The 13,462-nt window shown below is 36.7% G+C and overlaps 1 protein-coding gene across 1 annotated transcript in view; it reads left to right on the plus strand.

Annotated features, from left to right (window-relative positions):
- The first annotated feature begins 338 nt into the window (after window positions 1–338).
- The window catches only part of LCOR (ligand dependent nuclear receptor corepressor), a 62,903-nt gene continuing 49,779 nt past the window's right edge, over window positions 339–13,462 (plus strand). The window contains exons 1-3 of the mRNA XM_058189121.1: window positions 339–404; window positions 814–893; window positions 10,845–10,977. The gene's annotated coding sequence lies outside the window, so the exon portion shown is untranslated. The remainder of the gene's footprint in view (window positions 405–813; window positions 894–10,844; window positions 10,978–13,462) is intronic.

Raw genomic sequence — 13,462 nt, forward strand, 5'->3', positions numbered from 1 at the left:
TTATAAAGCTTAAAAGTAGACTCTGGGAGATACATTTTTTAATTCATAATCTGAAGTGAGTACTTATTTTTTAATGTTGGAATCATTTAATTGAATTATATTTGAATAGAACCTTTTCAGTTTTTAAACTGTTTTGGTTCATTTTCACTATGCAGCATTTATATAATTATTTCTGTGTGCATGTTTTAACTGATTTTGATAGGATTGACCAAGAACTATAGGATACATAATAAAAGCACATTCAGATTATTCTAATAACAGATAAATGTAGAATTGTCAATATTCTGGCACTGAGATATATAATTTGAGGAAATTAAACATTCTTTCTTTAATTTTAGGATTTGAAAGTATTCTAGAAGGGCTGTTTGGAGCTGAATTATTAAAAGATCTGAATTTGTTTAAAGGTATTATATATACAGTATATTTATATATATATATATATTGCCTTGATCTGCATCTTTAATGACAAACTCAACCTCTGCTCTGTCTCTAGAAAATGTATGTTACCTTGGTGATTTGTGCTTTTTTTCCCTCCCCCAGGCAGTGCTCACAGTTAGTTTCATATTGGCTAAAATTACTAATGAGCATAACTGGCAGTGGTTTTGGTGTTGCTTAGGAAAATTAGCTTTGTGTGTAGGCGAAAATTATACTTTTGTAACATTGTGGAAATGAAAAGCATGTTAGCATTCAAACTAGCATTGCTCATATAGCATCAAGCGTCTTATAAAACGGGTAGGGAATTAGGAATGAATTTTAACCATTCAAAAGTTGCATCTTTATAGATGTTAAATAACTTTTTCTTCTTATTCACAGACTTTGAACCTGAAGGTGTCTCTGATTGGTCTTTTGATGAAAATTGTCTTTTCTGCTGTTTGAGAAGAGAAAAAGTGAAGGTAACAATGCAATAAAGATAAACTTTGGCAAAGATTAGGGATTTCATTTAGCTTTGTTTTTGGCAAAACATAATCAGAAGGTGATTCTGCTGGTCTTTATTCACCTCCTCAAAGCAGGAGAATATTGAACAAAGTAAGCAATATTGACTAGGTGAAGTGTTTTTTCAAAGTGGGGTTTTTTTTCCCATTTGCTTTCATTTTTAAAATTATCTGTAGTGATACAAGACAATTGTATTCTTATTGTGTCTGAGAATGCAGATGACACTAAATGTTTTGTGGCTACTAGCTGTGAGGTGCAATATGTAAAGTACGGATGAAGCACGCAGCTCTCACTGCAATTGTTATATAAAGAGTTCTACCTGTGCTCGCACTCTGGGGAGATTCTTTTTCCATGGTGGTACCTTTTAACCATATATGCCATGCAGTTATTTCATAGCTTAAAGAGAAGGCTGCATCTGTTGGTCTCCCCCAGTAGATGCACCCTTTTTGTTTTCTGTCCTGCAATATTAAAATTCTCTGTTCTAGTATTTCCTTAGATAAGAAAATAGTAGCTAGAGCTACTTAAAGCCAGACTGCCTAATAGATATAAAATTATAATTCTACTCTTTGTTTTCTTGATGTATTGACCGATGTACTACGCTTTCATTTTATTCTCATTATCTTTATATATTATACTCTTATAAGTAAGCTATGAGATACTACATTTATTGGAGTGATTGTTGCATTTCTGATGTATTTCATTCATACAATGTTAATGCCTCTAGTGTTTTTTGAAAATCAGGGATTAGAATTATAAAGGTCAACAAAAATTTCATGGGAAATGATGCAAGAAATGTCAGTAAAACTGATTTTAAGTGTAGGAATTGGGTTAGACTTTGACACATACTATTATTCTGTTGTTTGTATTTTTCATGTATTTTAAATTTGTTGCTTCAGAGTAATTGATCTTGAACATGGGAGATACTTAGCACATCTGCAGATTTGAACCAGCATTGTTGTCTTATTTTTTTTTTGCAAAATTTATTGTCGTCTTATTTTTGATGTTGCTACATCACTACAATTTCTAGTATCCCTTGCCATTGACTAAGATTGCTAAGACGTATTTCAATAATATATCAAGGACTATTAGTATTGATCTTAGTGAAATCACTGAGATTTGTTTATTTGATCACTAGATCTATATATTTACCTTAGGTCCAAAATTAGGATATGTTTTGTATTTTTAAAATTTATGCTAAATAGCATAATGTCAATGACCTACCTTAATATATAATTCCACAGTCTTTTTTTGTGATTTTTTAAACTTTGTTAAAAATATTTGCAGGCCATAACATGCTGCACTGGGATAAGAGCTAATAAGTAGATTTTTCAAAAATACAATATTTAGGAGGAATAGGGGCTATATTAATAGAAAAGCAGCTAATTTTGTTTGAATCTATGTGAAACAGTAAAAAAAAAAACCTAATAGGGAATATAGTTATATGCAAAAGTTTTGGGCATCCCAGATCAAATGAATGTTTCAGGGAATTCTGAGTAAAAAGTAGCTGATATAATCTTTATATGGCTACAAACTGAAACCTCACATCTTTTTGTAAATTTGAATGCACATTTGCTATTCATGTCCATCTGTTTACAGATTCAGAATAAGAATACAGAAAAAGTGGATTAGGGTTAGGATCCCTAGACTTGAATATTATTTAAAATGTATGCAGAGAGCAATACATTCAGGAAGATGTAATTATTATTGAGCTAGATGAATTTTGAAAGGAAATATGGAGAAAATTGTAAGAGGAAGAATAGATTATTAGCTGGCTACAGAAATCCTTGTAAAGATCTGCCAAGCAAAATACGAACTGAAAGGTTTTTTAAACTTTGGTATCAGTCTTATTCACTGCTTCATTACTTCATCATCTACATTATGTAGGGCTTGAAAGATAATAATGAGAGCTTTGCATTTTATTTAAAACAAATTGGTGCCTAGTATGGTGCTTTAAGCACAAATATTCATATCGTGTCTAGACCAACATAATTGCTGAGTTTTGTACCAACTAAGCTTCCTGACTAGACTCAAAGGCATCTTACATGTAGAGTATATTACTGTAGTCAAACCTGGATGTTACCAACTTATGTGCCACAGTTTAATTATCTTTTAGATAGAGATGTAGCTGGCATATCAAAGCAGATAAAACACATTGCTGAGAAATCAGAAAGAGATTTGGATCAAAAAGAGATCTACTCCTTCTGGCAGAATATAATTCAATTCTGGAAAGGCCGATAAACCACCTATCAACCTTTCCAGTTAAATCAGATAGGATACATGAGCAGATGAGGTAATTCTACTTTATTGTAAGGCAACATCAAAGAAACCTTGCAAGTCTGGAAGTACAAATCTCCTACTGTGTCTTTTTACCAGCCTAGCCAATTTTGTGGGTCCTTCCTAAGTTTTCTCTGATTGTTAAACAACTCTTGGCTTCTCTTCCTCTTGTCTGATCATTCCTTGAGCAGAATCTTTTTCTGTCATCCCACATAAATTACACCCCGGTAAAATAATACATCACAAAAAGAACCTTTGCCTTTCTGGTTTCAGTTTCAATTTATTATCTCTAACCCAGATGAATACTGATTGCAGGAGTAGTTGTAGTTGTAGCCACATCATTTCTTGGAGAGATCATTGACATAGATTTGTGTGATCTTTGGTGCTGTCTGAGTTTGGTTGTTATCATGCAGGTCAGGGGTGAAATGTAAAATTTGTTACTACCGGTTCTGTGGGCGTGGCTTGGGGGTAATGTGATTGGGTGGGCGTGGCCAACTTTTTTTTTTTTACTTTTAAAATGCTTTGAAAGGGTTCTGACAATCCCAGCTGAGCCGTGTGATCATCAGAGGCTTTTATTTTTTTACTTTTAAAAGCATTTTTTTCGGCCAAAGAAAACTTGCTTTTAAAAGTAAAAAAAAAGCCTCAGATGATCATGCGGCTCAGTTAAGCATGCAGGGGGAAGGCAGGGCCAGGGGTTTTTGCTACTGGTTCTCCGAACCACCCGCCTCCATCGCTACCGGATCAAGCGGTCCAAACCGGGAGCATTTCACCCCTGATGCAGGTGTTTCATTACCAAATTAGGTAACATCATCATTGCTAGATGGGATGGGGTTTGCTCTCATTTTATATATTAATGGCTTGCCCTGCCAATGTTGGTGGAAATGGTCTTGGTGATTGCTTGATTAGGCTATTGTTCACTTAGCTTTTTTGTCTAAGTTGGTGATTCCTTGATTGGGATATTGTTTACATCTTAATTGTTAATCTGTTAATCTTGGTGTTAATCTCTGCTTATCTTGGTGTTGATGCTGACGAGTAGGTGTTTTAGTCATTTTGTTTCCTTTTTGGCTTTTTGAATGTTGTGTAGATGTTGTTTATCTCTGTTCTTCTTGATGGCCAATTTAGCTGAGTGCCAGGCTTCCAGGAATTCTCTAGCATTTTTGGACTTGGTTTGGTTTAGGTCTCACAATTTCCCAGTTGAAACAATGGTTAAGTCTGTCCATATGCTGTGAAATTAAGGAGTATTACCGTATTTTATGGAGTATAAGATGTATCTTTGCCCCCCAAAAAAGAGGGTGAAAATCTGGGTGTGTCTTATACTCCGAATGTAGCCCTGCCCAGCCTCTCAAACAGAGGTTTCAGAGGCTGAAAAAACGGAGGTTTCAGCCTCTGAAATGAGCTGCAGAAAAAAAGCCTCTGAAAGGGAGCTTCAGGAAAAAAGTCTCCGAAATGGCAGGAAAAAAAAGCCTCTGAAACAGAGGTTTCAGAGACTGAAAAAAAAAACAAGGCGCAGAGTCACAACCAAGCAACCTGTTGCTAAAATTCACCTCTGGGAAGAGATGATTGGCGGTATTCCGGGAAGCTGATCCACCCGTCAATCAGCTTTTTTCTTATTTTCCTCCCCAAAAACTAAGGTGCATCTTATACACCGGTGTGTCTTATAGTCTGAAAAATATGTTAGTATTACCTTCAAATGAAGACACCTGAAATTCAATAGTGAAAAAAATAAGGTTCTACATTTAGGCAAGAAAAATAAAATGCACAGATACAATATATGTGGTACCTCGCTCAATAGTAGTATTTTGTAATTTTAATAGATTAATTCACTGCTGATTAATGGAGAGAAAGGGTATGTTGGATGTGGCCATTTCTTTAAAGGAGTGGATTTGTCATTTGCAATATCTTAAATCTAACTTAATTCATTTAATCATTTGATTTTTATCCTGCTTTTATTTTATAAATAACCCAGGGTAATAAACTTTCATACTTCCTCCTCCTATTTTCCCCAGAAAAGCCCTTTGAAGTAGGTTGGGCTGAAAGACCACATCTGGCCAAAAGAAACCCAGCTGGCTTTCATACCTAAGATGGGACTAAAACTCCTGGTTTCCAGGCCAGCCCCTTAACCACCGCATTGGATTGGGTCTCTTCATTCTGTTTACTCTTCTTTGAAAATCAGTCATTAACTAAGGCTAGAGGTTTCTGTTAGCTGCACAAATTGGCTCTTTGAAATGTTCTGTCCATTACTAGAGATTCTGTAGATAGAAAGCTGCAGTAAATTTAACAAAAAGATTTTTTTAAACCTGAATGTAAATTAGAAATGAGAACAGTAATACACTGAATCTTGTTGTGTACTTAGGTTGGATTTTCAGATAATAATTTTTCCACAGTTGTCATAGAATCTGGACTAATGAGTAATTTCAACCTTGACTAAAGGTATCAGGACATTTACATGCATAATGAACATGTAATGTGAACATAATACCTCTTGAAGTGTGCCTAGATTATTTTGTTTTCTCTGGATCCATGATGGCGAACCTATGGCACGCTTGCTGGAAGTGGCATGCAGAGCCATCTTCAGGGCACACGGAGCCATCGCCCTTTGCTCTTCCAGGTTCCAGCGCTCTGGCCAGCTGGTCTTCATGCACATGGGAGTTCCAGAAATCAAAAGAGCAGTTGTCCAGTGTGCATGCGTATGCCGGGAAGATGATCTTCCGGTTTTTGGAGTGCGCATGCACGCTGGTCTTCTGGTTTCTGGCGCACATGTGCACTCGAAGAATAGCTTGCGTGCCTAAAGATGTGGAGATGGGATCCCGGCAGTCGCTTCCTGTGGGAGAAGCCAGGACGAGCGGTCCAGGGCTTCCCTCCCTCCCTGCACGAGTGGGCCTCTTGTGCGGCCCCAGCCCTTCAGCCCATGGTGACATGCGTCAACGATCTGAAATGCCTGGCCAGCTCAGGTGCCCCAGAAGAGCAGCAGCAGCGGCAGCGCTGCTTGTTCTTGTGGCAGGCAAGGAGGGGGCAGCGGTTCTCCTCCAGAATCCCAGCCACAAGGGGCAAGATGAGAAGTGCTGCGCAGTCCCAGGAAAGTAGCAGGGGCAATGCTGCTTGTTCTTGGTGGCTGGCAAAGAGGTGGCGATTATTCTCTTCCAGAATCCCAGCCATAACCGGTAGAGTGAGAACCACTGCGCAGCCCCATGAAAGTAGTAGGGGCATCGCTGCTTGTTCTCAGTGGTGGGCGACGGGGTGGTGGTGGTTCTCACCCTGCCACTTGTGGCTGGGATACTGGAGGAGAATAAGAGAACAAGCAGCGATACAGTATCCGCCCTGAGTCCCTTGGGAGATAGGGCGGTATATAAATACGATTAAATAAATAAATAAATAAATATGATGCAGAACAAGCAGCGATGCAGCGATACAGTACCTTCAGAATTTTGGTTGGCAGCAAATTATTTAAAGATAAAATGAAAACTAATCAGAATAGTCCATTCTTGCAGTGTGGCCATTTGTATACTTACTGGATAGACCTTCAAACAATGGTAGTTATGCATCCCTAGCCTGTATTTTGATATCAGAGGTTGGAAGAAGATGACAAAAAGTAGAAATAATTTCTTGAAGCAAAACTGTAACTTTAAATAAGTGGAAGTTTATCAGTGAAGATGAAGTTGGTAATGATAATAGCATTTTTGCCATCCTCCTTTTTTCCTTATATGATGATTTTTTTAAAACTCAGAATAATGATGAAATTGCTGCTGCAATTTCAGTAAGGCATACTACCACTCTCCTCTATGGGATCTTGGCATTGCATTGTTTTATTTATTATATTTTTATCCCACCTTTATTACTTTATAAATAACTCATGGCAGGAAACCTACATTATACTTCTTCCTTCACCTGTATTTCCCCACAACAACAATCCAGTTGTCAGCATTCCAGAAAACCCCAATTCCAATTAAAAACTCCAAAGCAAGCATTTTCTCAAAGTTCCATTTATTGAAGTAGGTATACTGACACATCTGGGAAAACCTAAGTCAGAGAGTTCCGGGTTTTCCCTCAGTAAATCAAAACCCCCCAAAGCATCCCCTCACTCATCAGTCTATCACATGCTCCAATCAGCATCCATCCCATCTTGAGACATCACTCCAACCACTCCTTCTCCAGATGCAGAATTGTCCTGACCTTGACCAAAAGGAAGAATGCTATTTTGTCTAAATACATTCTCTCCACTAAATCCCTTCTCCTACTTTCCCACACATGAGAAGGTGTCAGCACGGAAGCTTCCAGGACTAATATAGCTTCCAAAGTTGACATCTGATTGAGCTAAAAGTGTGACTGGCCCAAAGTCATCCAGCTGGCTTTCATGCCTAAACTCAGTCTCCTGATTTCTATGTCAGCATCTTAACCTCTACACCAAAATAGCTTTCTATGTCACAGTGTAGTGTAGTTTAGTATTTTTCACCTTTATTTATTTATTTATTTATTTATTTATTTATTTATTTATTTATTTATTTATTTATTTATGTCACAACAGTAAACACAAACATCGTCATAAATAAAAACAACACATCATGAAAGAAAAATATGTATATATAAGTAAAAGTATGCAACGGCTATGTTAATTTGATATAATGAAGGGAACAATAGGACAGGAACGGTAGGCACTTTTGTGCTTTTATGCACGCCCCTTATAGTCCTCTTAGGAATGGGGTGAGGTCAATAGTAGGCAGTTTTTGGTTGAAGATTTTGGGATTTTGAATAGAGACTATGGAGTCAGGTAATGAGTTCCAAGCGTTACATAAGTCATAGTTCTAAACTCTGTTACATAAGTCATATTTTCTGCAATCAAGTTTGAAGCGGTTGACATTAAGTTTAAATCTATTGTTTGCTCTTGTATTATTGCGATTGAAGCTGAAGTAGTCTTTTACAGGAAGGATATTGCAGTAGATGATTTTGTGTGTTAAACACAGGTCTTGTCGAAGTCGGCAGAGTTCTAAGTTTTCTAATCCCAGGATTTCTAGCCTGGTGGTATAAGGTATTTTGTTATTTTCGGAGGAGCGAAGAACTCGTCTAGTAAAATATTTCTGGACGCGTTCGATTGTATTAATGTCAGAGATGTGGTATGGGTTCCAGACAGATGAGCTGTATTCAAGAATAGGACTGGCAAATGTTTTGTATGCTCTAGTTAGTAGTGTAGAGTTTTTGGAAAAGAAGCTGCGTAAAATTAGGTTTACAACTCTTAGAGCCTTTTTTGCTATGTAGTTGCAGTGGGCTTTGGCATTTAGGTCATTTGATATGAAAACTCCAAGATCTTTGACAGGGTGGGGGTCATCAGTAAGGTAATGACCATCAAGTTTGTACTTGTTGATAGGGTTCTTTTTTCCAATATGTAAGACTGAGCATTTGCTGGTTGAGATTTGGAGTTGCCAAGTTTTAGACCAATCGGAAACAAAGTCGAGGTCTTCTTGAAGGGTAGAAGTATTGTTAGTGGTATTAAATAGTTTGACATCATCAGCAAAGAGAACACAATATCTTGAAATAAGGTCACAGAGATCATTTATGTATAGTATGAAGAGCGTTGGTCCAAGAACACTACCTTGGGGAACGCCACTTTTGACAGGAACAGGATTAGATACAGCGTTTCCAATTTTGACCACTTGTTGTCTGTTTGACAGGAAGGCATTTATCCAATTGTGAAGAGGTCCCGAAATGCCGTAGGAGTTTAGTTTGAGGAGAAGTTTATCATGTACTACTGAGTCAAAAGCTTTGCAGAAGTCTATGTAGATTGCATCTATTGCTTTTCCTTGATCAAGGTTGGTAGTCCATATGTTTTTGCAATGGAGAAGTTGTAAGTTACAAGACAATTTTTTTCTGAAACCAAATTGTTCTTTAGAGAGAAGGTTGTTTGTTTCAAGGTAGAGTGTAATGGATTGGTTTATGATAGATTCCATTACTTTGCATGAGACACAACATAGAGAGATAGGTCTGTAATTTTCAACTAGGCTGGGATCTCCTTTTCTGAAGATAGGGATGACTGTGGCTAGAGACCAGAGTTTTGGAAGGGAACTAGTTGTGAAAGCTTTATTAAAGATTATGCTTAGGGATTCAGCTATATTAATTGAAAGTTTTTTTAAAAAGTATGCACATAGTCCATCTGGTCCAATAGATAATGATGGTTTCAGGTTGCGAAGGGCTTTTTCAACATTATCTTCTGTGAAGTCTATATGTGTTAAGTTGTTGTTAAAATTTTTGGTACGATTGAGGAATGTCGGATATGAGCCATTGCTGTTTACAAAGACTGAGCCGAAGAATGTGTTAAAGAGGTTTGCTTTTACTGTTTTGTCAGTACATTCTTTGCCGTTAGGTTCTTTTAGTGGTGGAATGGATCTTGTTTCTTTAAGTTTATTGTTCACAAAATTATAGAAAGCGCGATTGGAATAAGTGCGTAGAAGGTCTTCTTCTTGCTTGGTGTGATAAATGTTACATTCTGTTTTTACTTGGTTGCAAATATTTCTGTAGCGGTTTTTGAAGTTTGCTACATAACCCTTTTTGTTTTTTTTCCAGAGGGATTTTTTTTTTGGATTGAAGCTTTTTTATTGATATGGGTAATTTGTTTTTTCTTTTGATTTTGGTGGTGATTTGTGGTACGTATAGTTTGATGATTTTATTGATTTCAAGTAGGAATATTTTATAGTGGTCTTCTGTAGTGATACAGGTTGAGAATAGATTTTGCCAGTCAAGAAATGAGAGATCATTGTTTATAAGGTCATAGTTAGCTTTTTAAAATTGTAGTTTGGAGTACTATTGTTGTGACGATTTATGTAAGGGCGTATGTTTAGACAAAAGTCTATCATGCAGTGGTCACTGTTGAAAAAGGGTTCTTTTACTTGTAGTCCATAAATTGAGTTCGTGTTATTACAAAAGATGAGGTCGAGGCAGTTCATGAGTCTAGTATTGTTAGTTACTAGTTGTTCAAGACCTAGGTTTGTAACTGCGTTGTGTAGTGTAGTATGTGATGCTCTTATGACCATCACAGTATCCCCATGGTCACATGATCAAAATTCAGACACTTGGCAACACTCATATTTATGATGGTTGCAGGGTCATGTGATCACCTTTTGGGACTTTCTGAGAAGCAAAGTCAATGGGGAAGCCAGATTTACTTAACAACCATTGACTTTGGTTTTCAAAAGGTCCCAAATAGTGATAACATGACATAACCGTGGCAAGAAAGATCAATTGTGGTCATATGTCTAGGACTACGGATAGGATAGGATAGGATAGGATAGGATAGGATAGGATAGGATAGGATAGGATAGGATAGGATAGGATAGGGAATGGGAAAATAGAATAGAACAGAACAGAACAGAACAGAATAAATGATGTTATGATCTGGTCTGCAGTCTGCGTTAGTGTTACAGGTTGTCCATCCTAAATTTTAGAGATGGTTTTAGAACACCTTTATCCAGAAATGATTTTAGTAAGTTGATAGAAGTTGTGTAGTAACACAGCAACTCATACAGTGAAACTGGTATGTATACTTGCATAATAAATGCTTGACTGTGTGAATAGTATTGTGGTTGTTTTATTAAATTTAACAGTGGGAAGCAGTATTTTGTTTTTATTATTTTTGTTAAATGTTTTCACAGGAACATTTCGTCAGTCTGGATGATCCAGCATTGGAAGTTGGGCATCACGCTCTGCTTAAACAAGAGCAAACAAAGATCACTTGGTTTGAGAGGCAAGCAGAAGAATTCCTCCATGAAGTCTTTTATCGAAAAGGTTGGACTTAATAAAAAATATTTAATGTATTGGTTCAACTTATTAATTTTTAATATTTATTTTGCAATAGTAAAATATTTGCCTCCTCTCTTCTGCTTATCAATTGCCAATGCTATCCCAATAGTCTCCCTAGTCCCCAATTTTTTCATTCTCTTCCCTTCCGCCTCTTTCTTTCCTCACCTTCCTGCACTAATGACCAAATGTAGCATATTTCATTGGCCTGCACATTCCCCGATCTTCCAAGTGCCTTCCTTTTCCTCTGCTCTCTCATCCTCCTCTTAGTATTAGTGTGGTGACATACTACCATCTTCCCATTGCCTTCCCTTTTATCTGTCCTCTCAGCTTCTGTGATGTCCTAGTATGGCGCATTCCACCAATTCTTTTGGATAAAATTATTTGATCAGGGAGATTTAATCTCTGAATACATTGGTAGTTCCCAACCATGTTTCTGTCTGTCTCAACCTTCAGTGCTGCCCTTCATCTTATCCTTCACAATGTCTTAGGGGAACACATAATTTTTTGACTGAACCAAAGTACTACAGTAGTTTTGCCTTTTTTTTTTTTGTTCTTGAAATTACTTCCTTTGTGTTTCACTTATGAGAAAGCATACATAGATAACCCACAGAATATTGGCAACACTTGAATATAGTTACTGAATTTCTGTTCATTTTTCCACATTGCCCAGTTCGTTAATTAAAAGCAAGGAATAAGCAGCCATTTGGGAGCAGGAAAAAAGAAATGGATAAAGTTGCTGTTTTCTGTTTGAATGTTGAATTAGTATGTGGAGGAGGTATGAAAATGTGCATATATTTTTATGGTCTCAAACGTGTGTGTTGCCGATATTTCCCAATCTACCCTGTCTAGAATGAAGAAAAAGTTGAGTATTGTTTATGTCTGTCTTCCACTATCACTGACCTAAGTTATTTCCATCACTGAAATTCTTTTCTTATTTACCACGGCATGCTTTCCTCCCTCATCCATCCAAAGTGCCTTGTGTTGTTTTTGTTGATAGCGTTATGTCAGGTTTTAGCATGCAGATTCACAAATTAATAAATATGGCACAAACAGATTTTGTTTTATCCAAACATTCCATAAAATTCCTGGTGCAATTTTTTAAAACAAAATAGAAATACACTATAAACTGAATATTTGTCTGGGTCTATTTGTGGTGTTACGTAGAGCCAGTTTAGTTTAGTAATTAAGGCACCAGACTAGAAAGCAGGAGACTGCAAGTTTTTATTCATGAAAGCCAGCTGGGTAACTTTGGGCCAGTCTCTCTTTCTCAACCCATGGCATCAGGCTTCAGCAATTCCATCTCAACCAATGGATCAAGATTCAGTTCTGAAAAAAGTGCATGCATTTTTCCTACACTTCAGGAAAAAATACTAGGGGGGAAAAATGGTATTTCCTATGTTGCATACCGAAATGCTTAACCTGCTTTGTTTTCTGAAAAAGAAGTAAAGTAATTCTTGGTTAATGTCCATTCATGCAGTGACCAATCAGAGTTACAACAGCACTGAACGAAGAGGAGTTATGGGTCCTCATAGTTACAGCTGTTGCAGCATTCCCATGGTCACATGATTGTGATTCGGGTGTTCAGTAAACAGCTTGTAAATATAACATTACAGCATCCCACTTTCACATGATTGCCATTTGCAACCTTTACTGCTGTTTTCCAACAAGAATAGTCAATGGGGAAACTTTCAGGAGGTTCCAAATGGCAATGTTATGACTGTGGGATGCCTCATTACGATTGCCTAATGACAGCAACTGGAACTGCTGCAGCTACCATCATAAGTTGGCAGGGTCACATGACATTGCACCTTATGACTGTGTTGCTTAGTGAGACAGTTTCCAGTCACAATTGCCATTAGTTAGCAAGGATTACTTGTATTTCCAAGTTCTGCTTATTATAATGTGAGAGGTTGAAATATATACTTTATTTAAGATCCACCTTACTTTGTTTTCTGATAAACTCCTAGTAGTATTTTCAAGCCTTTAGCAGGACATGGTGAAACCTGTTTTATTGCTGGTATTGCTGCTATGTTTTTATCATGTATTTATTTTCATGTTTGTTTATTTTGTTTTGTACATTTTGTACAAAAATGTAATTTTGTTGTACAAAGTTGAAATTCATAAATGTATATAAAAAACAGTAAACAATAAAATACTAAAAATAATGGGATTATTAAATGATCGATTTGGCAAAATTATGACATAAACTTGTCTATCAGGTAGTAGCGCTAATGAATGATGCTCTCAAATGTTAATAAGAAAGAAAAATAATTTGTAGGATTACAAGTACCAGTAGTCCTTGACTAACGAGTATAATTAGCCCAAAATTTCTGTCATATATCATGATGGTCATAAGTCAAGGCACTTCGTAAATCACCCAATTTTATGACTTTTTTATGGCAGTCATTAAATGAATCTGAAATTTGTTAAGGAAACCCATTGTTTGCAATGGGTATTTTATGCTGAAAAC

This window comes from Ahaetulla prasina, chromosome 6, assembly GCF_028640845.1.
Source record: "Ahaetulla prasina isolate Xishuangbanna chromosome 6, ASM2864084v1, whole genome shotgun sequence".
Classification (NCBI taxonomy): Eukaryota; Metazoa; Chordata; class Lepidosauria; order Squamata; family Colubridae; genus Ahaetulla; species Ahaetulla prasina.